This window comes from Pelecanus crispus, chromosome 12 (genome assembly GCF_030463565.1).
Source record: "Pelecanus crispus isolate bPelCri1 chromosome 12, bPelCri1.pri, whole genome shotgun sequence".
Lineage (NCBI taxonomy): Eukaryota > Metazoa > Chordata > Aves > Pelecaniformes > Pelecanidae > Pelecanus > Pelecanus crispus.
Genome location: NC_134654.1, coordinates 27680241 through 27706225, shown reverse-complemented (window position 1 = coordinate 27706225; position 25985 = coordinate 27680241).

Genomic DNA, 25985 nt, shown 5'->3' with positions numbered 1-25985 from the left:
GGTGGGTGAGAGCTGGAAAAAGCCAGGCAGAGCTGCACACATGCAGGGCGATGCGTGACTTTGCTAGCAGCAGCAATGGCTTCGCCTTTTATCGCAGCTCCTGGATCTTGACTAGTGCTTTGGTCTAATGGCAGCGGGCGTTTGAAGCGAGAGGGAGAGGTGGTTTAGGAGGAATATTAAAAAGCAATAATGCAGCTTGTTGAAGTATATCGAAGCCTCCTTCCCAGCCTGGAGTTTTGCTGGAGTCAGGGTTGGGTTTTTTTTTTTTGTCTCCTATTAAATCACACGTTCCCAAGGAGCCTTTGAGCCTGGCGCATTGGGCACGTTTCAGAGCCGGGCCAAAACCAACAATTATCTCCAGTTTCAGGAAATTTGAAGCTGTGGTTAACAGTGTCTTCTTGAGGACTGACAGATGACACAGGTGGCTTAGCGTGCAGCCAATGCTAACCCTGCGTGTCGATGGCATTAATCATCTCGACAGGTTGCGGTGTGGCAAATTGCTCAAGGTGGGTCTCCTGGTTGGGAGGTCAGGGGTTCAGGTCTTGGAGGAGGTTTGCATGGCACGGGCTTGCAGCCGGCCCTGCTAATGGATGAACTTGCCGCGTTGGATCGACGTGACCCACGGTACTCTGTTTCCTAGCATGGCTCGCTGTTGTTATTTCCCCAGGCGGTGGGGAAATCGCTCTATTGCTTCCTGCGAAGAAATGGAGGTAGAAACTTTTATAGGCTGTTAGTAGGTCTTTACCATTAAGTAAGGGCTGAGGGAATACTTTATTTGCTCAAAAGTTGACTTTCACGTTTTCTGCAACTATTCTGATCAAATGTATTGACAATTCGGGGCTCCAGATGGCCCCCCGGGAGGCAGTCCTGCATCTGTCCCTGCTCTTTCTGACCCCAGCTCCTCTTTTATTCAAGCTCTGATGGTTTTGGGTTCACGAGGAGAGCAAGGAATTGTCTCAGCTCAGGGAGTGAGCCAAGAGCCAACAGTTCTCCAAGTCCTGTTGGTAAGTCCTGGGAACTGCCAACCCGAGGGGGTGTTTGGCATCTCTGCATGACTGGAAAATCCCAGTCTCTCTTATTCTAGGGGAATGGGAATCACAAGCTCGCAGAGGCTACTGCCCAAATGCCTGCAGTAGGGAGGAAGGATATGTTTTATCAAAGTGAGTCCCTGCTGTTTGAGTTCCTGGTTAAGAGCTTGATATCATCTAAAAACCAACACAGGGAAGTAAACAATTACTCTGGTTTTATTTTAGTCCTCTTTTTCTTTCTTCCCTTATTTAAACTTTTAATTATTTCAAGAGTAGCCAAAACCGTAAGTCCCAACAGATGTAATGATTTGTTTGTTGGGGAGCCTCTGCTGCCGGTCCCTTCCTGTGATACAGTAAAGCCGAAGAGGAGGAAGTATTTTTCTAAGGCAGCTGAAATGAGTCCTCCTTTGGCTGTTCACTGTAATAATACTAAGTATGAAAAACCTTCTGGTATTTATGAGCGGGTGTGATTCAGGAATAATAAAGACCTGAGAACCTGTCATAAGATCATATGGATCAATGAATTATCTGCCAGATACGGCAATTTTGCATATCAAGCTACATACCCGAAACTGGCGCTATTTTTATTGTGTCGTCTGGTGGCAGTGGGACTTTTGGTCACTGAGCAAGCTCAAAGTGTCCCCGAAAGGCAGAGAGACCTGGCTGCATTAGAGGAACTTCACCAGGGAAGAAGCTCAAGTTGACAGGAGCCACCACTTACTGCTCTCTGCAGCTTTGACAAGGAAATTTATATTTCTGTTGAGCCATGCAGAGAAAACAAATATCACCCCCGTCAACTGCCTTCAAAGGACAAGCTTCCTACCCCTTGTTTTTGCCAACCGCCGAGCAGCAACCATGGCACCCACATGCCTGCGGGCTGCGACGGCGTGGTGAGAGCCCGGAGAAAATGTGCTCTTTGCGCAGGTGTGCAGGAGGAGGACGGTGATGTGCAACACCGGGCAGCGATCGTCTGCAGAGCCGCCCTGGGCCAGCATCCCTGGATCTCTTAGGCTGCAAATGATCAAGATCAAGGGATTTGCATTCTTTAGCCGGTAGTGGTAGAGAGCCGCTGAAGCACTGGTCTATCTTCAGTTTACATCAGCTAATGGCTGACCCAGGGGCTTGAAAAGTTTGCTATTGCTTTTACAAAAGCCTTTCCTTGCTGCTTGTCTTCCTTTCTGTGGTTTTCCTCCTGTGCTTTCTCCCCTCTTCCGCTCTCCCTTGCTTGAAGTTCAGGGAAAATATGCACAGCCTTCCCAAGAGAACATTTTGGCATAGTCATAACTTGTTAAACACTGTAATTAAAATATTTTTCTCATTAACTTGGAAATAATGTTTCTTCCTAAATTATACTGGAGGATTTTTTTTTTTTTTTTGTTAATTAAGTTGCCAGTTTCAACAAAACTGCTTCAGAAAATCCTGGAGTTGTCAAGCTGCCCTTGTTGGGTTCCTCAATCTGCTTCCTGCAGCCAGTATCATCTGCAAAACAGGGGGAGGTTGTCAAAGGTGATTTTTCAAAAGGGTCTGCTCTGGTGGGTGGTGGGGCACAGCTCGGAGGTTTTTGTGAGTAGATGTACTGGGCTGTGTTAGGTCTAGTAACGTCCTTTAGCGTTACTGAGGTTTCTCAAAGTAGATGCGAATCCCTCGAGGGTCTTGGTCTGGTTTTGTGTTGCGGGGAAAAAAAAACTTGGATGTGCAGGAGTTCATTGCCATGGGGAGCGCTGCTGGAGCCCTCATCCTCGTGGGCTGTGCGGGCTGATGGAGTGAACCGGCACGGCCGGCAGATACCCGGGCTGCAGAGGGCTTGCTCCGTGCCCCATCCTCTGCTGACTGCACGGCCCTTTCTCTCCTGAATTAAGTTAAAGCAGCAGCACAAGCCAAGCGTTCACAACTGCTGGGAGTTGCATGCAAAGTGAGGAACAGTTTCCAGTGGCTTTGGGGATTTTCTGCGTGTTTACAGATTTCCCTCCAGGGATGCAGAGCACTAGGGGCGGCAGGGGAGGTACCCACAGGTCTCCTGTGAAGGGCTACAGGAGCTGAATCCTGGAAGTGCAATTTTCTGTGAGAAAGCTATTGAGTTTTTTGCATTAAGTGTAGTACTGGTCTGGTTCTGCCTTGGTGGCTTTCCAAGCCTGTTACTTCAGACTTCTTGCCCTTGCTCAGGTGCCGAGGTGTGAGAAGGCTTGTGCAGTGGTCCAGGGAGCTCAGCGTGGCGGAGTACGCAGGCTGGGTTAATGCTGTTAACTTCAGCAGCTTCTAAACTTGGCTGTGGTCCTCGAGGCTCTCTTGAGCGTTGCCCCAAACTCATCCCGTTCACGTGGAAGGGTCTGTTGCTCCTTTGGCAGCTGGTGGGCAGTTGTTCTTCGTGGGTGTAGCTCCACTGCACAAACTTCTCTTCTAGCAGAGGTCTCGGAGCCCCACCTCTCGCTTGCTGGAGTTAGGGTCCCTGCCAGTAACGCCTGGGGGAAGCTCCTGGGGAGATTCCTTACCCCCTTGAAGAGTTTGTTGCTTGATGACGTGATTCATGTTTTAAGAAAGTCTCCTTTTAAACAAGAAATTTCTTCTCTGCACTTGTACATTCCTATGCACGCCTAGTGCCGGTCTCCTCCCAAATATGGATGGGTTTGGGTCTGTGCAAAGCCGGGCGGCGTCAGCCCCGCTGTCCCACAGGCTCTTCCTTCCCGTGCTTTTCAGCGTTCCCTGTGGGATGGGGGGAACGGGAGCCGTCGGGTGCTCGGAGGGCTCCCCGCAGCCGGCGGGATCTCTCGGGTTACAAGCCCAACAAAACGCCCCGTTCTGCTCCTCTGACAGTTACCTGTCCGCGGATCCCAGTTGGGTGTTTTCTGTCAAGCTGGTGATTGCGGTTCAGAGCAAGGACAGACTTATGTACACATCACCCCGGCAACGTTTAGGTAAAAGCCTCTGAGAAGCACCGGGGTGCATATTATGGGCTATTGCCTTTTTCTGCCTTTGCGCATGGGTTTTTTTTCCCTGACACTAGCCCGAGGTGCAGGGAACTCCTGAGCTGGTTTAATTACCTTCCCTGCCTTGTGCTTTTGACAATCTCTACCTCGTGTGGGTTTTTTGACTTTTTTTTTTCTTTTCTCTTTTTTGACTTGCTTCTGTTCCAGACCCCGTTGCAGATCTGTGCCCGAGAATCTCGCACGCGTGAGCTAACCCCAAGGCAGGGTGCGAGCACAGTGGAGCTGGCTTGGGCTGGCTGATGCAAACTGCCCAAGGGCTTTGTCATGAGAATAGGTGGCCCTTGGGTTTACTGCGTGTATCGCCGAGGCTAATGCAGCAGCGTCTGGAGAGCCCTCTGCGTGAGGCTGCTTGAATGTAACCGGGGCCAAACTTGTCACAACTAATTTAGTCATCTAGAAATGAAGAGGCTGATCTAACTGCATAAGTCAGCCCACCAGACTTGACCTTTATTTTAGGATGGGACGTAGGCTCCCAGCTTTGTTCTTCGACTCCCAGGGGAAGCAAGGCAGTAGCTGAAGGCGGTGGCTGCCCTGCTTACAGGGAGATGCTGCTCTCCAAGGAGCTCCCAGTGTTTGGGACACTGGGGTGAAGGGGTTGAGTTTATTTCTGTGCTTGTATGCCCTCACTTTCAAGGAGGGCTTTTTGAATATTCAGGGAGGCTTTTAAAGAGGAAAGCAGAGGACTATATAAAACCTAGTAGATGTTGGGTGCAGTAAGACTGAGCTTATGGGCCACTTTAGTTGGGCTAGAGAGGGCGTTTTACTGACCTGCTGTTATCTGAGAATCTCGATAATCTCCTTAAGAAACTTTAATCTGAGTGTGCCGGTGGGACCATTAACTTCAAGGATGTCCTTGTGGGCTGCTTTCTGAAGCTAATCTGAGTTTTGAAACAAGGTTCTTGGGCTTCTGTCTTAAAAATATGATGCTATGCTAGACTTCAGCAGTGCACTGGAATGCAGAGACTCCTGATTTTTGCTTTTCTACTGGTGGTCTTTGGAAACCCGGACTGATCACTATCTCTCAGTATCCCTATTTCCCCTTGTGCAGAATGGGAATATTGCCTCCATCCTGCCAGCACAGGTTGCAAAATGTGTTTAATATTACTTCTCCACTTGGGAAATGAGTAAACCCTTCTGTGCATTTACATGATTGTTGTCTTGGGCAGTTTTAATAAAGGCATTCTCCAAAGAAGTGCTTTTCAGAGTCCTAACGCGTTGCAAAGAGGAAACAACATGCTCGGTCTTGCCTCGTGCGCAGCATTTGCTCACTGCAACCGGCTCATGGAAGAGAGCGTACCCAGTGCCACCGGGCACCCGGAGGGCCTGTGGCCAGGGCACGCAAAGGTGCTTGAGACCGAGAATGGACCAAATGGTGCTTGCTTGTGCCTTGCAATTCATGGCGAGATCCCTGACTCTCAAGGGATAGATTGCATTAAAATCGGTGTTTGGTTTTCCTCGTTGCAAAGATGCAGAATTTTGGAGAGTATCAGTTAAATTGGCTTCCTCCCCACCCCGCCACTGATGCTGCATCTTGGGGCTTGTACATCTGTATCCATGAGCAATACGTTTTGTGGGTGGCAACGTCAGATTAGCTGATGGAATTTATTAGCTCTGGTGGAACCATTTTTAGGCAAGATGTTTTTGCAAACAGTATTTCATCATAAAACACTGCTGTCAGTCACCTGTAAGTGAATGACTCTCAAAAACCCAACCCTAGATTGAAGGAAATGATAAGTAGTTCTGCTTGTCCTAAAAGCTTTTTTTTTTTTGTCTCTTTATTTAATGTATTGCTGGGTAAATAATGATTGGCCTCCTGTACTGCACAATGGGTGTGGAGGGTCAGCAAGTGTCTTGAAAATGGTTTCAGTTCTGCATTTGATAACGAAGCCAGACGTTTCCATGAGCAAACAGGACTGACCACGCTGCATTCCTCCAGCCTGGTTGGTGGGTGAGTAGTCAAAGGCAAAAATGCACCTGAGCTGCTGTAGGAGCTCTCCCATGGCTGGAGAGATGAGCTGGTGGAGGGAGAGCCCTGGCCACTGCTGGGTCAAAACCTCCAGCGCTGCAGTGATGGTGATAGATGGACCTCAGCTGAGGCTGCCGTCCGTCAGGACCAGGTGGAAATGCGGAAAGCTGGGACTTCCCTGTGGCTGCACATAGGGAGTAGCTCTGATTTTCAGCAGGAATTAGGGAAACGAGGTGACTTTTTCTGTGGCAGGGACCAACCGTGAACTGTAGGCTGGGAATGGCTCCTCCTTGGCAGCGTTGTCTTGGCTGCGCAGCTGGAGATTAAGTCTTTAATTGGGTACAAGGCATCAGAACTGAAATGCTAATTTGCATACCTGACGTATCGATGGCAAATATTTTGAGGATTGACTCAGTATAGAAGCAGCACCTAAACGGGGTGAGTGGTAAGAGATGAGGTGATGCATCTTTCCAAGAAGGCGTCTGATACACGAACACTCCCAAGGCCAGGAGACACAGAGAGACACCCAGGGCTGGAAACAGCCATCAGCCAATTCCACAGTGGAAAATAAAGTACGTGCATTTTTTATTTGGAGTTTAATTAAATGCTGGATCAGTTTGTGAGGAGGGGGAGAGTAAATTCTCCATCCCTTGGAGTCTTTAATGAAGGCAAGCAGCTTTCTGAAAGACGCGCTGCCATTGCAGCGCAAGCTGCTGATCCACGCACAGGAACTCGCCGTGTGAGCTCCCAGCCCTTGCTGCTGAGCCGAGCCCTCCTGGCCGTAGCAGCTATTGGAAAACCATCTCCCAGGGGGGTTGCAGGTCCATCCCGGGGCCAAATCACCCCCCGTGCCCGCGGCAGGGCTGCAGCGACCATGCGATGGACCGTTAACCGGGGCTGTGTTCTCCAGGAACAGGGCTGGTTACGGCACACAGCCCTTCCCAGCCTCCTGACGGCATCTCCTCGTCTCCAGCTACTTTCACCACCTCCATTGTTTAACTGCACTGTCACTTTTCTCGCCTGCTTGTTTTCAGTGTTTCCTCTGACAGTTGCTTTTTATAATTGTGATTTTTTTTTTTTTTTTCCCCGTCCTCTCTGTTGCTACCTGTTCTAGCCCTTAGGCGCTGAGCTCGGAAATGCATTCGCTGGGGTTTGCCCTGGCCTGTCGCATACATCATCCCACGGAGGATGGTGTGCATCTGTTTGGCATTTATTAATCGTTGCAGCTTGACAGAGTTTCTTCTGCTTCTCGCGTTTTCTTTTCCAAAATTATCTGCTTAAAATAACAGAGCAGTGATTGGAAGGGGGGAAATGATGATCCTCGTGCCCTTGTGTGGGCTTCTTGGGTGCATGTACTAAACACGTTTGTTTGGAAACTTTCTGTCTTCAGACGTTCACAGGGATTGCAGGCGGTCCCCACCCTCTGCCCCCTCGCAAAACAAGAAAGGGGTGGGTTGCGGGTAGGATTCATATGATGATGCCTTTTTGTCTTCGCTTATCAGTTGAAAATGAAGTCAAGATTAATAGGGCCAAGACTTATCACTGCTGAATATCTCCCTGTGCATGCTACCCTTCCCTGTTACCATTAAGAGAAAATCAGCTTTTGCCACTGACTGCCTTCAGGTGACCATTTGGGACACCCCAGTGCCTAATTTGTGAAGCTCTAGAGAAAATGATGCTCTGATGTGACATGGCTCCGCTCCCCGGGGCTGGCACGCTGGAGGACAACAGGTTTACTTCCAAGAGCCCCGGGCTTGTCTCTGCTGTCTTCCCCGAGCCCTGCCTGCCTGTAACGTCACGACGAGAGCGTAAACGCAAACGTTGGAGCCTCAAAGGTCTCCCGGTTCAGGTGGTACTCTACCTGTGAGATGTGCTTGATCCCAGCTCTCTCTTCCAAAGGTAGAAGTGTTGCACAACAGCACGCTCACCAGTTAAATGGAGACTTCCCACCTTTCCTATTCTCTGGAAATGTTTAGCTACCAGCCAGCTAAGGGCAGAAGGAACTTGTTTTCAGTACGATGGTTTTTTTCCATCTGCACATAATAATGTCTTTAGCTGTATGTAATTAACTCAGAAGTGATAGGCTTGTAATTACCCAGCAGAAGCCTGTGAAAAGGATTGCGTTAGTCTTTATCTTGGGAACTTTATTAACAAAGATGTTCTGGGCCGTTTTGGGATATGCCGAAATGTCTGAAGCGGTGCTCAAGTCGTGCAGAGCCCTGGATGCAGGAAAAGCCTCTTGGAGGGCTCTGGCTCGGCCCCAGGGTGTCCCTGACAGCAGGACTTGGAGCAGATGGCTCCAGTCGTTGGTTTGCTGATGTCCTCTATTTTGGAGGCTCATCTGGGATGAGAGAAGTCTACCCTTCTGGTCTTTGCTCAAACCCGTTGGTTTCTCTTGTTCCTGTCTGTTCGTGGGTGTCATTGGAGGGGTGGGAAGGAGGAAGCCTGTGGTTAACTTGTGGAGGCTGTACTGTGTAGGAAGGACTCGTAAAATAACCACATGATGTGAAATGACTGTATAGCTCTGGAAATTAACACTTAAGGCTTCTCCTGTCAGAATGTGATGAAACCATCGCAAACTCAGTATATGTATATTGTACATACTGTAAGAATGGTATTAAAGAAATGTGGTTTTTAGCTCATGGTTCCCTCAATGGGGGAATAAGCTTAGTGGCTTTTTTTTTTTTGGTGTGCAACTTGCATCAGTTTGTCTTCGTTATCGCTCTGGGAAAGACTAGTTGAGTTGGTCAAAGGGAGATGACTCAGAGCTAATATCATATGTTTGGAGCCTTCTTCAGAAGTTTTGAGACAAATAAGATCATACAATGTGCCCCTGGGGGTTAGACCCTGAATTGACATTAGAGGCTGATGTTGTTTGAGGGAAATCTGCCCTGATTTTGCCCTCTGCAGCCTGCAATTTGTGAGTGGGCAGTGCTTCCCCTCGAGTTTGTAGCCCCTGCAAGATGGACGTAACGCTGGGAGGCGAGGCACACCCTGGATGCTGCCATGCTACTCATGAGCAACGCCCTGCAGCGGAGAAACGGGATTATTTAATTTTGCATCTTGGCCGCTTGGGATTCGCTAGAGGTAGTTCTCGGTCATCTTCTAGAATTGTTCTTGTGGTTTGAACTCATAAGCCTCAGGCATTTCATGGATGTTGTTTCACACCACATCCTTGCCTACCTTTGAGTCCATGGTTTGCTGGAGACTTCTTGGTGCTCCACCACCACCAACTCATTGGCAAGTTGTGCTGCCTGCTCCAGGGTACAGGTGTAGGTTGAGATGGGAATTGCCTTTTAGGTCCAGCGAATGACCCGTGTGTCATCTGGAAGTGTCGGTGACTTCAGGCAGTGCGCAGTGCTGTGGTAGAGATGGCTGTCTTGTTAATACCTGGGGATTCCTGTGACTTGGAATAACCGGGTGGTGGATAACCAGGTTAATAAATGTAAAGATAGTTGGTGAATAAGAAAAAAAGCCAAGCTGGTTAAATAATTTATTTGGTAATTAATTATTTTTTCCCCTGTCATTTGAGGCATTAATAGAGGAAGAATGGTTCATTGATTAGGGCACTGGTCTGCTTTAGAAAAGGAGTTTGTGTTGTTCCCTGCCACGGTCATCTTGTATAAATTTGGGCGAGTCATTTCATCTCTTTATGCTCCTTGTCTTTTGAGTCTAATTACAATAAATTTGGTAACTTCTGTATCTTGTGGGGGGAAAAATATGTTGTTACACTCAAAGGTGAATACTGTTCACGTTAAGAGTGAATATATAGCAGGAGTAGTGCTAACTACAGTGAAAAGATTCAGTTTAAATAGGTGTTTCAAATAATAATACTTAAGACTCTTCAAGCATATATTAACTAATTTGTGTGATGTTCGAGCGCAGGTGGTGTGGGGACAGGCAGCATTGTTTTCAGTTTGTAAGAGAGAAAGTGAACGCAAGCTATCTTGTGCTGTCACAAAAGATAGTAATGAGCATTAATAGCTCCAATTTATAAACAGACATAACAAGTTCAACACATGCTTTTACCAGAATGATTATCCTTTGGAAAGGGCTCTTCATCTCCTCCATTTCTTCATGTCTCCCAATCAAGCCTGGGACTGCCTTCCTGTATATGTTGTTCAGTCTTACTTGTTGGGCTTGGTGCAGGCATTGCAGGATGCTGACACATGGAGAGATTAGAAGAGAACCTGAGACAGGACAGACATCCTCCCTGGTTGAGGGAACACCACGTTGAAAGGAAATTTGTACCACTGAAACCATAGGACTCATCTAACGATTCGGAGTCTGTGGCCACAATAGTCCGCTGTAGGTCCCAGACCTTTCCAAATGCCAGGACTCTCTCCATCCTCGCAAATTGGCCGTATGCTGCAGGGTACTGAGGGGTTTCTGGCTCTCCTGGAGCTGTGCAGGCAGCCCTTGGCCCCGGAGCTGAGAGGGAAAATGCAATTCTGAATTGCGAGGAAAATTAAGCCCCTTAGGACAAAATTCCAACAGGACACTTTTTGATATTTTTACTCCATTTGTTGCATGGGTTGGGTAAAATTCTTCGCTTCTGTACCCTTTAATTTTAGCCCGTCTGCTTTTTTTTTTTTTTTGTTTTAGGTCCTGGAATCGTGAGAACTTCCAATGACTTGGCAAATCTCTCTGAATCACTGACGTTTTGCTGCCACCTCCACCCATGCCTGTCCCTTGCCTGCTCCCTCGCCGGGTGTCAGTTCTCCAGCCTACGTGCTGAGAAGAAAAGTTAAAAAGGTAAAAGTCTGTAATCTGATTCTGCAGTGACCTGTCTAATCCTGTTCCCTGGTGCAGTGAGAGCTGAAATACTTGTACTGCAAAACAATGACTTGAGGAGACTAGAGAAGGAAGATGAGAAACTGCAGGGATTTATTTTTATTTTTTCCCTCCTCCATCATCTGTCCTTTTCTGACCGAAAGCTCTTAGCTGGAAAGCAGGGGTGGCAAGGAAGAGCTTGGGGCTGGGTGCATGGGTAGCAATGCATTGGGTCCCTCTTTATAGGTAAGTAGGGGTACGGTTTCAGGCACCCCAGACTAAATCTGCGTTGGCAGTGGCTGCACTGAGTTGTCCCGGAGGTGAAGGGCTCAAATGCGATGAGTAAAGCACTGCAGCTCCACAAATTGCTGCTGACTATGTTGTGTTCCTACCTGTGGAGCTCCCAACAGCTCTGAAGTGTTGCCACATGGGGCTGAAAATGAGGTTTTTGATATGTGGTTGGATTTTGTTGGCAGTGGCTGAGCTTTCCGGGCTCCTCTCAGACCTTTTCTCTGTCCCTGTCTGGTTCACACCTGGAGTCCCAGGCTGCTGCTCTTCTTGTAGGACCAGGGCTGGTCTGCTGGTGTTTCCTTCCCCTTGACCTTGTGTTGGATTGGGGAGCTGAGCCCAAGCTTCCAGGTCTGGGGCAAGGGCTGTGGCCGTGGGGCTTTCCCGTTGCTCCTTGTGCTGTGCGTGTATGTTTGTGCAAAATCCTTCATGGACATTTTTGGGCATATGGGCTTTTTTCCCCCTCTAGCTTGTTGTTGAGAAAAAAAACTTCCCTGTACCGAGCCTTGATGCAGGTTCTACTGAACCAACCTGCCCCTGCAAAAGGGTGTTTTGGAAAAGCAGCCTCTTCAGATGAGAAACAGGTTTGTTTCGATGGGTTCTGCTCTGTTGAAAATACAACATGTGTGAGCTGTGTGAGGTCTGGATTACAGAGGTTATGTTTTGAGTTTGCTGTTGTATCAGAGAGGTGTTCTCGTAAGCCGGTTTGTCCTCTCTCCTGGGGAGTTTCCTCCTGTCGGGGCTCTGGTTTTCCCTTTACCAAAAGCTCTGGTTTGCTGCTGCATTGAATTGAACCATGCTTTGAGAGCTGTTTCCAGCTGGGAACCTTGAGTGCGCAGTTCCTCGAACTTCATTTTTCTTCAGTCTTTTGGCTGGGTTGCATTACTTCCTTCCTTATTTTTTTAGGCATAGTACCCTCCAATCCATCTGATATTGCCAACACCGTTGATGCAAACGCCATAGTGTCGTAGAAAGGGAAGGCTTGGAGAGGTATGAAATTAGTCCAAGGTCAACCGCAGCAGTGCTGGCGGTGCATGTATCGAGGCGACTCGGAGTGTTACCCTGCAGAAGGAGCCCCTCTGCTGAAGGCTGTTCTGGTTTGGAGGGGTGGTTTGGGGTTAGAAAGCTTAGGCTGGAGCATGGATGCCTTCTGTCAAGGCTGCATCCAGCAGAAAACGCTTCTCATGGAATTCATGCAACCAGGGCTCTGTAATGGAAAATCTGCCACACCTTAAGTGCTATCATATTACTCATGAACGCAATACTGGTAATTAACTGAGTTAAAAACCAGATTCATTGCATGTCAATTATCACTTAACAAGTTGGCATATCTGAGAGATGCATCAGAGGCCGGATGTGCTGGTTTCCCACCTAAGGTAAGAGAGGTCACCTGCCTTGCCACCAGTGGAGATCCAATGGATCTTGCCATGTTTAAATATAATCTACTCATGTACAGGAATGTGTTTAACACCACCAGGCTGCAAGGTTAAGGGGTGAAGTCCTCCAGTGTAATGAGATGCAAAATACCTAGTAGTTTTTGTGTCTCTGTAGAACCTTCTAACATCTCCTGATCGCTTCTCACATCAGAAACGTTCTCAGGCTTCCCCCTTCCACCCTGATCCCGAGCAGCGCTGTGTAAATGTTGTGATGGATTTGAGCTCTTTGTTGCTAACCTGCGGTGAAGGCTGTGGGAACTGATGTGATTTGCTGATTCAGCTTCTTAAAAAGGAAATCTAAAGGCACCTTGTGCATGCAAGGTAGCCAGGTAATGTGATTACAACACCTGGGCTTAAATTTGCAAATCATGTACAGCTTCAAGTTGGAGTTCAAATCTTCTTCTTCATTTTAGTCTCTGCCCTTAAATCTCCTATTCCAGGACATGTCTTATTTCCTTCTTATTTTGGAGGCTGTTGCAGAGCTGAGGTGCCTGTGTGCTGCTGAAGCACCACATCTCATCTATGTTGAAGCGTTGAAAGAATTCCAAAATGTGTGAACTTAGTGCGTCTGCAAACTTCATTATTTAAAAAGTAAGGAAAATTAAGTATTTGGAATCTAAAAGAGCACATAGCTTTGAGTTTCCTCATGCATACTAGGAAAATTATGATTTCTAAAACCTGAACAGTTTTCTAGGTACCCGCATGCAGAAAAGTACCAGGGAGCATGCGTTTGGGTTTGCATTTTTCCATACCTGCAATAACTCATCGGAGTTCGCTCAGGCCAGCAAAAACTGGACCGAGATGTGACATCTCCTTAACTAGCTTGACACCTTTGCTCTGAGACCTCCAAATGGCAGAAGACCCTGAGCGCCAGGGAGAAGACTTAGGAATGTCGTGTGGATGGGTGGCTTTTGGGGGTTGAACACCGTGATGGCTTGAGGGAGCGCTGCAGCCTGGAACAGCTTCTCCGCCAGTTCTTTGCAAAGCCCAGGGCTTCCCGAGCGGTGGCTGCTTGACAGAAAGCATGTGATGAGACCGAGGGCATGGTCCGAACTCAAGTCTTGCCTTTTGGATAAAGAGTGGGCTGCTGTGCTAAGCGTTCGCTGGTGGTGCGGTAATCTCGGGAGGCTTGTCCATCTTTCTTAAGGCTTCAGCTCACAGATGGCATTTGCACTGGGAGGTACTGGAAATGAGCAGGCACTGAGCTCAGAGGGAATCAGAAGTTCAGCTGGTTGCTGGCCTCACCTTTCTGACCAGGAAGTCTGCTCGTCTGCGAGATAATCTCCCTGTTGCACAGACCTGGCAAGGAGGTGTGCCAGCGGAGCTGGGACAGGTCAATGCTTGAGCCAGCCCAGCCTCTGCTCTGGTGTCTCTTAAGCCGCTTTTCTATTTCACAACAGCATGCTGAGCTTCCCCGATGCCGATCCCAGGCTGAAAGGGCAGCTGGGAAGGGAAGTCCCTTTGCTTTCTTTTAAGTAGATAATTGGTTTTCGGTTTGGTGCGTGTTTTTATTCAGCGCTGTGGTGGATCATTCCCATGTGGAGAGTGGATCCCACACCTTCGTTTCCTGGTTGTTAGCAGGAGAGAGCACACAGCCTTCGCAGCAGTGTCTCCTGGAAGTCACCGAGAGGTTTCCTATTGTCTGCAGTGGGAAGAACCGATGCCCTCAGGCCCTGCGGACTCTCCTGTTTCTCCCTTCCGCAACAAGCCTGGAAGCGCGTCTGGGAGCTGAGCAAGCGAGGGGTGCTCCTCCCTGCTGCCCATCCATCCTGCCTGTCCCCCTCCCACAGCTGGGACCCCCTTTTCCTCCAAGTCACTCTTGTTTCCATAAGCCAAACGTAAAAGAGAGAGCTCTCTGTCTCTGCCAGGGCCTCGGTTCTTCTCCCTGGTGGGATGTTGGCCGGGAAATGCCTTTGGAGAGGTGGCTCGCAGCCCGGCACTGCGCCATGGCCCTCTGTGTGATCGGGCTCTGTCGGTAGGAACTGGTTCTGCCAAGGTCTCCAGAATTTACTCTAGGTATTGCCCGCGAGGAAGTGCTTGAGGTTCCAGATGTTTTGGGGTTTTTTTTGTGGTGTAATTCTAAAATACTTTGGTAACACTCAGAAGTTTTTTCTGCTCGAAAACACCTGAAAGCTGCTGCAAGCGCCGAGTTGCGTCGATGTTCGTTTATGTTGTGATCTCTGAAGCACTGTGACTCTGCACCGTGGTGTACAAGCGCACAAAGCTGTGCACTGAGAAGCTTATGTTGAGTACCGTGTTTTCTTGGGGTGCAATAAGGAGCGCGTTTTGCAGAAAGAGGCAGCGAGCCTGCTGCAGTCGAGGAGTTTGGTGGTTTGGTAGGACTCAGCTGTGCCAACTCGAAGCCCAAAGCTTTCTCATCTCTTGAGCAGTCGTTGGCTGCCTTTGCCATGTGCTATGGAGGTGAAATTGCCATTTCCATCAGAGATTTACATGGGGACACTGCCTCATTTCTCTGAATTTTGTACCTAATTAAATTCCAATTCTTGAGCCATTAAATTCCAATTCTTGAGCCATCAGATTCCTCTGAAGACAGCGCTTTCCCCCTTGGCACCTTCCACCAAAGGTATCGTCTTTTCTGCTCCCCAGATGTTTGATCTGCTGTGTGGCTGCTTTGCCTCATTCTTTCCTTTTTTTCTTTTTTTTGTCAGAAGATAAATCATGTTTTGCTTTCTTCAAACATGCGGGGGAGATCCCAACAAGATTGATGACAGAGAAGGGTGGCTAATATTTCCCCGTACGGAAAACAGTTTTGTGCAGTGCAAAGCACGGAAGCAATGCAGCTACTTTTTTGCAAGATTGTGTGGGACAGTAAATCAGAGAGCTTGTTCTCATCTCACCCCAACCTGTGAGGCTGCAGCGTGGGAGGGAGATCACATCTGCCTTTGGAGCAGGGTGCTAGAGGAAAGGGAGATGCTGTTGGTGCTGGTCCTGATGCTACTGCCAAGGCAGGCATTCTCCCCAAATCATGCTGTCCCCTTGTTGCTCCCCCACGTGTGGCCCGGAGGCTGGGGCAGTGCTTTGGTAGCCCTACAATAAGGCGCCGTTAAGGATGGCGTTGCCAGATGTGTTTTGGGGAGGGGGTACACTGTGCTATGCGGGGTGTTGGCAGATGCCGGTTGCAGATGGGAAGGCAGGGAGGGTCTGAAAGGGTGGATAATGATTTAAAGCAATGCAAAAAAGGGAAAGTATTGTTGATTTTTTTTTTAAAAAGCTGTGTTTGTGTCCATCTCTGCGCCGAGTCTCTGCTCAGCCTGCTGCAGCTGGAAGCAGCCGGCGAGGTGTCCTGCCATGCAGGTATCACTTGGACCTCTGCTGACACAGAAATACCAGTTATATTCCATTCCCCTCCGCTGCAGCAGGCAAGTGCGGGCAGTTCCCCGCTGCCCGTTCCTCAACCTTGCTCTGGTGGTCCCTGCGTGGAAGGAAGGAATAAATTCACGTGAAGCCTGTATTGCTCTTGCTCTCCGGCCAGCGAGCCCGTCCGGCTGGAAGCGGGACAGTAGGCGATTCCCATCCCCCTGGCCCTGCCGCCCCGCTCCCCCTTCTCCCCCGCAGCCCTGCCTTGCCCTTTTGTGGAGATTTATAGAGCCGAGTGGGCTGAGAACAAATGAGCAGACATTAAGGCTATGTGTTCTGCATACTAATGACAAGATACTGCTTCTGCACCTCGGGGCAATACTGGGTCAGGCCAGTTTAGCTGTAAACTTTATTTATGTGCTTATTACATCGCAGCTGCAGTTTGCCAGCCCAGGCCGAGGGCTTAGGGATGTGTCCGGCAATAAATTTTGTTTGTTTATTTGAAATAAGATGCCCTTTCCCTCCAACCCTTCCTCTCTTTCCTTCTTGGGGGTGGGGGGAGGCCGGGGGAAAAAAAAAAATCCCTTCTTTGCCATCACAGATTTGTGAGTGGAGCAGGGAAGGTGGGATGAAGAGCGAGGAAGAAGAGGCAATGAATGAGCTTCATGGGGAGCAGCTGGATTTATTTAAGCCTTGCTGGTGTAAGGAGGATTTTACCCTCCTTGGCCGGTAGCAGTGGGCAGAGGAGAGGAAGGGTCTTTCCATCAAGGCTTTGGGAGATCAGGAGCTCTGCCACTGAACTCTCTGGCCAGGCACGGTCAAGTCCCTTTGCCTCCAGCCCCACCCGGTACCCGGGGCTCAGACGCCCTTTTTTGCCCATCTCCATTTACACTAGGGACGGGTTTTGCTGTGCTGCTCTGGTGCAAGCTGTGGGAAGATGGGTTTGGTTTGGGAGAGGACTTGCTCTGTACTCCCGAGATCGGTGGAGAGATGGGCGGTGATTTATGCCCACAGCAAAGGCGTTCTAAAACTTCCTATTTTTATGGTATCCCCTCCGGCCTCCAGCCTGTTTCCTCCTCGTGTTACATCTTGTCTCTTGGGTTTATAAGCGCTCTGGGGGCAGGGATTGTTGTTCTCTCTTGTCCTGGCTCCGGGCTGCTTTCCACCTTGCTCCGTCATTCAAAACAGTAAAAAACACATGGAGGACACCATGAGTTTGGAGCAGGAGCTTTGCCCGCTCCTCCTGCTCTCGCGCGGAGAAGGTAGGAAAGGCCTAGCAGCACAGAATCCATTCCTGTGCATTTTTCAGAGCCTCCTTCGAGATCCCCCGGCTGAGTCTTGCTGGTGTTGCTGTGATATAAATGAAGGATGCCCTCTCTGGGCTGGTGCTGGGACTTTTAAGTGGTGAGCCCTTGCGAGGATAAGGCGTTATATTGCTCATCAGCCCCGATGACCTCCGATTCCTGGGGCTGGGCAAGGCTGGATGTGGTCGCCTGGAGCTGGGGAACGGCTGCATCACAGCTGGGAATGAACTGGATCAAGGCACAACCACTGTCAGGGCTAACTGGGGTGGAAGAGGCTTTATAGACCCCATCGCCTCTCTGGTGAATGCACGTCCAACAGCGCCTGTTCGTGCCCAGCTCTAGGATGTGGCTCCATGATGTGAGCTGCTGTCAGGTATCTAAGCCTGGCTGGGCAAAAGTTCAGCTCAGCAAGCAGGCAAAGAGCTTCTGTACATCTGCATTGGCAGAGGTTTCAACAATAACCATGTTAAGCACCCAGCCCAGCTCGTTTCTCATCCATGAGGGTCAGAGAGAGTTGAGGTGGTGATGGGGCACCATGTGCCTTGTAGGGGACCAACAACTACTGCCTGGAAAAAAAAAACCCAACCAAAAAAACCCCCCCAAACCTCCAAAACCTCCAACAACAACAACAGAACCATGTAAATGCCCTTCTCCTTTTTGTTCCCTGGACAGAAACCTCCATCCCTACCAAGTCTTCCCTGGGGGAAGCTGTCCCAGCACCGCTGCTCCCCATTGCCATGCAGTAGACTTGAGCTGTATTTGGGGTGGACTTGATCTCCCAGGCCCTCTCACCTGGCAGGGGATCCAGATGTCCCCATAGGTGATGGACCAGGGCTGGAGCGAGGCAGGACGGAGGCAGCGGGAGGAGGGCCTGGCTGCTGCGGGATGCGTCCAGGGGCCCTGGCAGGAGCGCTGCTGGAGCAGGCTCCTGGCTTGCAGCCTGCTCTCTCAGCCGGAGGTAACAGGCCAGCCACAAATGCCGAAGAGGAGATCAACGGGGGGTGGAGGAGGGATGAAAGAAAACAACCTTCAAAAGAACATGCCCTGCTTTTTTTTTTTTTTTTTTTATTGAGGGGAAAGGTACCGGACTGGTGAGGACTTCTAATGAGCTTTCCTCTGGGAAAGCCCTTCTCTTGCATTGAGTCGAGAAATACCCTTGTCTGAGATAGATACAGATTCATATGTATATGTGTGTGTGTTTGTATGGTGTTACATATTGCTTCCCCTTCTTTGTTTCTGCTCATTCCAACACCAGAAGACTTTGCAGCTGGTAGGCATGTCGTCCGTCTTCCAAGCTGGTCTCTGGAGGGTTGTCTCCCCTCTTCGTCCCCAGCTTGCTCCTGTCCACCACTTCTCTAACAGAAAATTATTTTGTAGCTGAAGTTGAGGTTCTAGACATAGAAATAGGAAGGAATCCCTCTGTGCCAGGACTTTTCTGCATGCATCATTTTAAGCGATCTCCCGTTTTGGAGAGCGTTGTTGCATGTGTTATCCTGTGGCTGGGCCTTGGGAGGGACAGGAGGGTGTAACTCCTTACACTCCTTACCACAATGCCCTACTCGTGCAGTGTCCTGGACCGAAGGTTGGTAGCATGACCATTGACTGAACTCAAAGGTGGATGCTTTGCTACTTCTGCCATGAAATCTGCAGTTTGATACTTTTTCGAAATGGGCTGCCTGGTGATTTCATGCATTTTGTCTTGACTGCTGCTCTGCAATACCTAAAACTAGGAGGTTGGACGTCCAGGGTCACTGTCCTGTGCCTGACTACCTTCTCAAGTGCCAAGAGCTCCATTTCTCCTGTAGGCTGTCATTTGCAAGTCTTCCTTGCTGACTTAAACAGAAATTGGGTAGGATTTGTGTGTAGCAAGCCCTGGATGCGCCCCTTATTTTTATATCGCCTATTTGCTCTTAGGTGCCCTACAAATCGGTTACTTCTGTAGCTGCTCCCAGAGCTCAGCATGTTTTGGAAGGTCTCTGGAGGGCTGTTTTACCACCTGTGAACTCTAGGTATAGACTCAAACCCTGTGCAAATGGCCTGGTGGATTTATCAATGAGATGCCTCATCCCTACCGTGCCATTGAGACTGGTTGGCTTCCCAGTTAAACCCATGGGTGACCCTGGGGAGAGGAATGCAGAAAAGGAGGAGCACTGACAAGGCAGTTCAGGGCAGGATTACACTCTCAAGGACCCACGGTGTGCTGATGGATGAGGTTGTAATGGGAAAGTGGTGGTGGGACGGACTCCTGATTTCTGCAGACGGTCCCCAAGAAGGAGAGCCCTGCTCTCTGGCCGCCCCTCGTTAGAGGTTTATAAAGCTCTAATTGGGGTTTTCAGTTTGCTTCTTCCAGTGTTCAGCCCAGGGCTTTGGCTCGGAGCCTCCTGTCAGCTCATGTTTTGAGCATGAAGCTGTGTTTTCAGGTGAAACCCTACCCTAGAGGAGGCTCTCCTGCTCCCCTCCTTCCTTGGCTGGCTGAAGGTTGGCTTTCGGAGCGGATGTAGGAGTTTCCTCCTCATGGCCTTCAGGTAACTTGCCCACCTGCGGCATCTGAATCAAACTCAAACCTGTTTTTGCAACAGCAATTGCGGAACTAGGCTGGGTTTGCAGGAACGCCGCTTTCCAGCAAATCCGCCCTGTTTAAGGAAAACTCCTGGCACCCGCCTCCCCACCAAGCCCCAGGGGCTGTGCTTCGATGGGGATGACTGAGCATGGATTAACCCTTCCAGCTTTGCTTGTCCAGCAAGTTTAGGCATCTGTCTTGGTCCACATCCAAGATGTCTGCTGCAAGGGTGCTGTGACTGTGCCCTTTACCAGCTCTGCACCCCGTGGTCTTTGGGGTGCAAACCGGGAGGGGGACGTGACACCAGGGTTAACGTATTTTTGGAGAGGGAAGTTCTCAGCTTTGTTGTTGGATACAGGCTCTCAGCCCCACTGAAGGGAGCTTTTAGCATGCAAATGCACTTTGCCTCATGCTTTTTAATGTTTTACTTCTCGTAATTGCCGAGACCGGTTGTAATTTTTGGACGTGGCTGGGTTTCTGAAAGCAGCTTCCCCTTGAAAGTGGTTCCCGTTGCTGGTGAGATTTGATTTCTGCCCCCTCCCTTTTTTTGGTCTATCAGGTTGAAGGAAGCAAACGAGTCACCCTGGCTAATGTTAGTGCTGGAAAGTCCTGAGGTGCAACAGTGAAAAAATAACACGTGTTAACCTTTGAGCGTTGTTGTATTTTATTTTGTTGTTGTGCTTCTAGTACAACTTTGCTGGGAAACAATAAACATTTTGGGCCAGAACAGATCATCAGCTGTCGTAAGCCGCTGGAGCGGGTCCAGCGGAGCTGCACGGCTTTGCTGTCGGTGGAGGCTCCTGCCCCTCCAGCCGCCTGGGCGCCCGTAGGATGTGACGCCTCTCCGTGACACTCCTCGTAGAGATGAGCTTTCCAGAACTCCGGCTCTTAACCCTGAGCCTGGATTGCAACACCACAGCTCTCCCAAAAACCAGAAAAATATCGGTGCAAACTGTCAAGATGTTATCGTGGTTGCACAATACGCTATTCCATAGAGGGCTTTCCTGGGGAGGCAGGGTTTGAGACGTGCTGTCCATCCATCTGTTTGTCTCACCGTCAAGAACCTTTTAAGTCTTTCTGGGCAGCGTCAACAAAATTTTCCAGTATGTCAGAGGTATAAAATACATCCAATTCCGTCAAGTTGCATGTAGATAGATGAAGGTAGAAGAGAAGGTCCTATTCAAACTCTTGCTGAAGGGAAGGGTGCAACCTTATTTCAGCTCAAGCCTACTGGACATCAGAGAATCTAAGTGTGTTGTGCCATACTGCAGAAAGCCAATCTTTATGGGTTCCCCTGCTCTCGCTTTCTGCTTTGTCCCTGAAAGCTTTGGCTCCAGAGCATCGAGAATCTCAGCTTTCATAAAAACTCAAGCTCTGACTCTCAAGGTTACAGAGAGAAGCATGAAAATGTGACTCTCTGAGGACTTGAAGCTTGCAAAACTCAGCAACGCTTGCAGGAAATTTGGCTCAAATTTGGTCTCTGGCAGTCAGGCGAGATAGACGTGGTGTCAGAGTTTGTTAGGAAATTTGCACTTCAGTGTTATCCAGATGGATAATTTGTCTGTCCTTGGTCTATACGAGCTTGTGACAGGACAGGCGCTGCACAAAGTGAGTCACATCAGGCAAGTGGCTTCTGATGGCGCTGTACGGGGCGGGTGAAATAATTCTCCGTTAATTGAAACGTGCCCTTTCTTGGTCGTTCCTCTGAGTAGGGTTTCAAGCTCCTGGCAGAGAGGCTGAGGGTCCTCCAGCCCCTTGCCCAAGATGCATTTTGCAGACAGGGAGAAGACTGCCCCAGGAGCACGCGGTCCGTGCAGATGGGGAGGGGAAAGAGGCACAGGGAGGCGAAGGAACATGCTCGCGGTCACGGCGCTGCTCTGGGGGAGAACCGGGATGAGAAGTCAGGTCTCTGGGGCTCCAACTGCTGAGTTCCCCGGGATGCCGTGCTGGCTGGCGAGGGGCCGGGGCTGTAGGTGCCTGTACTCTCGACTGTATTACCAATTTCCTCCTCTTTGCAGTTATTGGCTGCGCCATCTCGATGCTGACCTTGTTCTTGTTTAACTTGGCTTTCACTGCGGCTGCTGCCTGTTCCTGAGTGATGGATTTTTACCTTCGTGCCAGTTGGTTTGGGGGAAAGGACGTAGCTTCACTGACTTGTATGGATTGTGGGTCTCTCTTCTGAGGCCCTGGAAAAAAAAAAAAAAAATCCTGAGCGCTCTCACCCTATAAAATATACCCTGGCAGATACTTTCTGTCCATATTGTGTTTGTGAGCCAGCACTGAATGAGGTGGGACTCTCTGCAAGGGCAGAATGGGTCCCGATTTCTCGTTCTTAGTGTGGGCATTTAGCTGAGGCACCCAAATGAGTGGTTTTCTTCTGTTTCTGGTGGGGACTTCCAAGACAGTGCAGTCCTGAGTGGCCTGGGATCCATTTGGAGCTGCTGGTCTCTGAAGGGTGACACTTCTCCATGCGAGACACTGTCGTTAAGCGGCTGAAGCTGCAAGGGATGGTAGGGGTTGGTCCTCTAGCAAGGCGAAGGTTTGGATGAGTGTGACCCTGTGGGTGCTGGTGCTTGCATGGGGCTCCCAAAGGGATGACACCCGTCGCATTGACCGCAGTGCCTGCCCTTTGCTGGGAAGCTACTTGCTCTGGAAACACCCCCAGCATGCGTGTGCACCGGAGCCAAGCATCCCGCCTGTGCAAGTGCTGATCTGAGCTCGGTCCTTTGATGCAACCTGTGACATGAGGGGGATGAAGGGAGAAAAACAGCTCTATCTGCTGGGCAAGCTGCTAGGGATGGCACTGGAGAGGATGAAAGGGGAGAGCTGCCACCGCGGCAGTGATCACAGGCAGCCTGAGCGGCTGCGTGGGCAGCCGGGTCATGCGGGCAGCGACTTGGACCCACAGGGTGCTTCCCTCCGCCCCGTTCCCTTTTGAATCTGCAATTTCCAGCTCAGTGGAAGTGGGGGCAGAGAAAGCCCCAGCGAGGCTGAGCTGGCAGCTGCAAACAAAGCGCTTAAAAAGATAAAGGGCGAAAAGGACTTCTCGGTCTCCCGTCGCCTTGTCCAAATTCACCACGAGTGCATGGTGGATGGGTGGTGCAGCTTGCCACGGCCCCGCAGCGGGGACCTGCCCCATGCGCCCCAAATCCTAAATGAAGGGGGACAGGGCATCCTCCTGGCGCCTGGGCAGCAGGGACCGCGCTGGCTGGTTGAGCCACTGGCACTTCAGATCTAGTGGCTTACGGCCACTGAGTTTATTGCATGGCGAGTGACCACCTAAAACCAGCAGCCCCTCGCCCCGGGCATCGCTCTGTGCCGGAGCGGTCGTGCTTTGCAGGAGGGTCCCTGCAGAGCCCAGGTGCCTCCCTGCCACCTCCGCCCCTCCCCAGGCGTTTTAACTTGTTTCCTTTTGGTGGAGGAAACATGACTTTTCCCATTGATGGAATTCAGCCCCGACAATGCCGAGTGACACAATTTCCCACTCCGAGCATGCCATCGTGCTGCAGCCGATGCTGGGTAGCCCTTTTCGGAGCCATCTGCATGACAATGCGGTGGTCTGTGCTACCATTAGCTGCCCTTTTGCTATTAGTACCTAATGAAAATGTAACCATATTTAACCCCCCACAGTCCGAGATTAGCGAGAAAGGGGCCTAAGTGGATTTAATTCTTTTGTATGGTGAGCATCAAACTCTCCATTTTGATTGCTCTGTCCCCTCTTCCCCTCTCCAGCGGGAGAGGGAGGCAGGAAAGCTGTGTAAGGCTAACTCTATCCTCTCAGCTGTCCCCGGCACAATGGGCAAAGTATCTTTTGTGGCATTAACGGCTTTGGCTGGGGGCTGGGGGGAGCCGGGGTGGAGAACAATGTGTGAGAAGCTGAGACTGTGGGTTTCCCACACGGCCCAATATGTCTCCCCGCACCCCCCTCTGGGACAAGCAGACCTGCAGCAGCCCAGCCCACAGCTGATCCCGGCTTGATTGGCTTTTTTTTTCTTTTTTTTTTTTCCCCCCCTTCTCTTTCCTCCTCCTTCCTTCCCCCCTCATTGTGCTCTCGAGAGATGAAAATCCTTTCCTGGCGTGAAAGGAGAGGCGTGCCTTAAATCCCCTCCCTCGGACGGACCGGGCATGTCATATGACGGCCAAATCCACCGGATTAGTGTGTGTGTGTCTGCGTGCGTGTCCTGCCGGGGGCTGGAGGCGGGGGGCGGGATGCCCGATATCTATATTCCTTCCCTTCCCCCTCTCTCCATATTGATTTCTGCCGGGATATTTATTCATTGCACCTGCTGGCTGCCGGCCTCCCGCTGCCCCGCCAGCCTTTCGCTCTGGTTTTGAAGATCTCCAACCTTGGGGCAAGGGAGCAAAGTAAATTCTCGACCCTTTTCCCGTCTCCCGTCCCCCTGTGTTTTCCTAAATCCGAAGCTGCTGGGGGGGATAAAGGAGCCGTGGCTTTGGCTCTGTGCAATGGAAGGATCTTTGCGCGAAGACGATGGGACCTCTCCAAGGAAGGGTTGCTTGGCTGGGATGGCGGGGAATGGGCTTGCATCTGGGTTGATGGCACAGCCTACGGGCAGGCGTGGGCTTTGGGGTGGCCGGCTTGCCCTGCTCTGCCCGCAGACTCCACGGGACCAGGAACGCAGCCTGGCCCCCAGCCCCACCTTGGTGGAGACCCCCGCGTGCCCCAGCCAGTCACGGCTCCGGACAAGCCGGGTTCGGTGGGAGGATGGTCCCGTCGCGTTTGCCATTACTTGTGGGAACCCTGATGTTAAGGATTTGTGCTTGTGGGAAGTAACCACTTCCAGGGTCACCTCCTCCTTCCGCATGGGAAGAACTGAGGCAGAGAGCTCTTAATCGACAAAGCCAATGTCATGAGCAAAGTCAGATTCAGAGCCAAGAATAGCATTTACTACCATTTAATTCCTGCCTCTGTGTTTTCAATGTCCCAAATTCACAACCGTCTTGGTTTCCCTTCAGTTTTTTTGACTCCTGCTGCGTCATTTTGTGCTGGAATTCCTGCTTTTTCCAAGAAAACAGTTTTTACAGACCCCACCAGCCAAACCAACATCTCCCTCCCGCCCACCGTGTGAGAACTTGTGTGCTCATGGAGCAAGTCTGCCTCGGTTGAGATGAATTTAGCAACCAGGTCTGCAGCCTCCAGTCTGTTTCCATGTGCAAAAAGTCTTGCTTAGTAGGGAAAAAAAACCCGAAAAACCCTCTGTGGGGCAAGCGCAGAGGTGAGGGCATGGGTGATGCCCTGGGTCAGTGTAGTGGGGCTTCGGCAAGTGTCAGCACCCCGAAACGAAGGGGCAGCGGTGCTCAGGGCCAAATAGAGGTGACCTGTTCTTGCAGGTAGTGAGGTTTTGCTGCACGTAGTTTGCTATACGTGCAGAAAGTGCCTTATTTCTAAAGAAAAAGCAATCTGCTTGCAGCAGCCAGCCTGCTGGTCCATGCTGAGCCTGGCTGGCAGCGCTGGGGCACGGTGTGGCTGGCTGTCCTTGGGGATGGCGAGCTGGGGGGGACGGGCTCGGGGCATGGGTGCAGAGGCAGGTGGCCACTGCTACCATGGTCAGCGGCCGAGGGGAGGCCGGTGGGGACGGTGCTCCGGCCATCGGCCAGGGTGGTTGCGCGGGAGGGATGCCAGAAAGCAGCGCTGTCTGGGGTTGCCTCCTCCAGTGGCCTCGTTGCATTGCCCCAAGGTGTGGGGAGCACAGGGCTGATAGCTCCTAGGGCAAGAGGTCCCAACCGAGGAGATGCTCCATCTCGGTGACTTAAAAGATGCCCCAAGTGGAGGGTGAGCAGGGATGGAGAGCCAGGCCCTGGAGCAGCAGGAGATGTGCCCACTGCCTCCAGACCGGGGAGGCTGTGGTCCTCAGCGGGACGTAGAGGTGAAGTGCTGCAAGCTCGGGCGGGAGGAGAAGCGTGCGAGGGGGTGGGGAGGGCGGCGGGGGACGGAGGGGACTGCTGCTTGTGTGAATGTGCCCCCGCTCATTGTTCAGCGGCTTTATTCTCCGGGCCTCGATGGGACTGATTTAGAAATCCTAATCAGGGAGCAGTCTCCGTGCCTCCTGAGTGTGACACAACTCGAGCTGCTCCGGGGCGCCTTTGTTCCCTAATGACAGCTGACTTCATGCAGCAGTGGGAACAGTTTGAGCATAACTCCGCACCGCCGAGGCTGGCAGCTGCAGCCTTAACTCTTTCTTGCCCACCTGCACGGCACAGCGGGACGGGGAGGGGTGGGGGTCCTGGGAGGAAGCGTCGCCGAAATGCACGTAGCCCATGCAAGGATGCTCGGCGTCACCTCTGCCACCTCTCCTGAGAGCGGCTGCAG